We start from the raw sequence: 2,975 nt of genomic DNA, 5'->3' as shown, positions 1-2,975 counted from the left end.
CTACATACCAACAATAACCTTGGATCTAGCAGTACAGGAAATCGTGTAGGATGCACCTACAAAGAATTCACTGCCTGCAAACCTTTGGAATTTGATGGAACCGAAGGACCGATCGGATTGAAACGGTGGACCGAGAAGGTTGAATCGGTGTTTGCCATAAGTAAGTGTACTGAAGAGGACAAAGTGAAGTACGCTACGCATACCTTCACAGGTTCTGCGTTAACATGGTGGAATACCTATCTAGAGCAAGTGGGACAAGATGATGCGTACGCACTACCGTGGTCAGCATTCAAGCACTTGATGAACGAGAAGTACCGTCCCAGAACCGAGGTCAATAAGCTCAAGACAGAACTTAGAGGGTTACGAACCCAAGGATTTGATATTACCACGTACGAAAGACGATTCACAGAATTGTGCCTATTGTGTCCGGGAGCATTCGAAGATGAGGAAGAGAAGATCGACGCGTTTGTGAAAGGATTACCGGAAAGAATCCAAGAAGATATAAGTTCACACGAGCCCGCCTCCATACAACAGGCATGTAGAATGGCTCACAAACTCGTGAACCAAATTGAAGAAAGAATTAAAGAACAGACTGCTGAAGAGGCCAATGTGAAGCAAGTCAAAAGAAAGTGGGAGGAAAACGGTGATAAGAATCACCAATACAACAACAACAGCAATTACAACAATAATCGCAACAATTATCCCAACAATCGCAACATCAATCGCAACTACAACAAACGGCCCAACAACAACAACAACAACAACAACAACAACAGCAACTACAACAATCATCCCAACAACAATAATAACCGCAACAACAACAACAATCAGAAGCAACTATGCCAAAGGTGTGAAAAGAATCACTCGGGGTTCTGCACCAAATTTTGCAACAAGTGTAAAAGAAATGGTCATAGCGCGGCGAAGTGTGAGGTCTACGGACCAGGGGTTAATAGAACGAAAGGAACAAATGGTGTCGGAACGAGTAATGGCGGAGCAAGTAGTGTCGGAGCAAGTTATGCCAATGTAGTTTGTTATAAATGTGGAAAACCGGGCCACATTATTAGAAATTGCCCGAACCAGGAGAACACGAATGGACAAGGCCGTGGAAGAGTTTTCAATATTAATGCGGCAGAGGCACAGGAAGACCCGGAGCTTGTTACGGGTACGTTTCTTATTGACAATAAATCTGCTTACGTTTTATTTGATTCGGGTGCGGATAGAAGCTATATGAGTAGAGATTTTTGTGCTAAATTAAGTTGTCCATTGACGCCTTTGGATAGTAAATTTTTACTCGAATTAGCAAATGGTAAATTAATTTCAGCAGATAATATATGTCGGAATCGAGAAATTAAACTGGTTAGCGAAACATTTAAGATTGATTTGATACCAGTAGAGTTAGGGAGTTTTGATGTGATAATCGGTATGGACTGGTTGAAAGAAGTGAAAGCGGAGATCGTTTGTTACAAAAATGCAATTCGCATTATACGAGAAAAAGGAAAACCCTTAATGGTGTACGGAGAAAAGGGCAACACGAAGCTACATCTTATTAGTAATTTGAAGGCACAAAAACTAATAAGAAAAGGTTGCTATGCTGTTCTAGCACACGTCGAGAAAGTACAAACTGAAGAAAAGAGCATCAATGATGTTCCCATTGCAAAAGAATTTCCCGATGTATTTCCGAAAGAATTACCGGGATTACCCCCACATCGATCCGTTGAATTTCAAATAGATCTTGTACCAGGAGCTGCACCAATAGCTCGTGCTCCTTACAGACTCGCACCCAGCGAGATGAAAGAACTGCAAAGCCAATTACAAGAACTTTTAGAGCGTGGTTTCATTCGACCAAGCACATCACCGTGGGGAGCTCCTGTTTTGTTTGTCAAGAAGAAAGATGGTACATTCAGGTTGTGTATCGACTACCGAGAGTTGAACAAACTTACCATCAAGAACCGCTACCCACTACCGAGAATCGACGACTTATTTGATCAACTACAAGGCTCGTCTGTTTATTCAAAGATTGACTTACGTTCCGGGTATCATCAAATGCGGGTGAAAGAAGATGATATTCCAAAGACTGCTTTCAGAACACGTTACGGTCATTACGAGTTTATGGTCATGCCGTTTGGTTTAACTAATGCACCAGCTGTGTTCATGGACCTTATGAACCGAGTGTGTGGACCATACCTTGACAAGTTTGTCATTGTTTTCATTGATGACATACTTATTTACTCAAAGAATGACCAAGAACACGGTGAACATTTGAGAAAGGTGTTAGAAGTATTGAGGAAGGAAGAATTGTACGCTAAGTTTTCAAAGTGTGCATTTTGGTTGGAAGAAGTTCAATTCCTCGGTCACATAGTGAACAAAGAAGGTATTAAGGTGGATCCGGCAAAGATAGAAACTGTTGAAAAGTGGGAAACCCCGAAAACTCCGAAACACATACGCCAGTTTTTAGGACTAGCTGGTTACTACAGAAGGTTCATCCAAGACTTTTCCAGAATATCAAAACCCTTGACTGCATTAACGCATAAAGGGAAGAAATTTGAATGGAATGATGAACAAGAGAAAGCGTTTCAGTTATTGAAGAAAAAGCTAACTACGGCACCTATATTGTCATTGCCTGAAGGGAATGATGATTTTGTGATTTATTGTGATGCATCAAAGCAAGGTCTCGGTTGTGTATTAATGCAACGAACGAAGGTGATTGCTTATGCGTCTAGACAATTGAAGATTCACGAACAAAATTATACGACGCATGATTTGGAATTAGGCGCGGTTGTTTTTGCATTAAAGACTTGGAGGCACTACTTATATGGGGTCAAAAGTATTATATATACCGACCACAAAAGTCTTCAACACATATTTAATCAGAAACAACTGAATATGAGGCAGCGTAGGTGGATTGAATTATTGAATGATTACGATTTTGAGATTCGTTACCACCCGGGGAAGGCAAATGTGGTAGCCGATGCCTT

This window comes from Rutidosis leptorrhynchoides, chromosome 4 (assembly GCF_046630445.1).
Source record: "Rutidosis leptorrhynchoides isolate AG116_Rl617_1_P2 chromosome 4, CSIRO_AGI_Rlap_v1, whole genome shotgun sequence".
NCBI classification, from domain to species: Eukaryota; Viridiplantae; Streptophyta; class Magnoliopsida; order Asterales; family Asteraceae; genus Rutidosis; species Rutidosis leptorrhynchoides.
Note: the sequence above shows the minus strand (reverse complement) of the source record.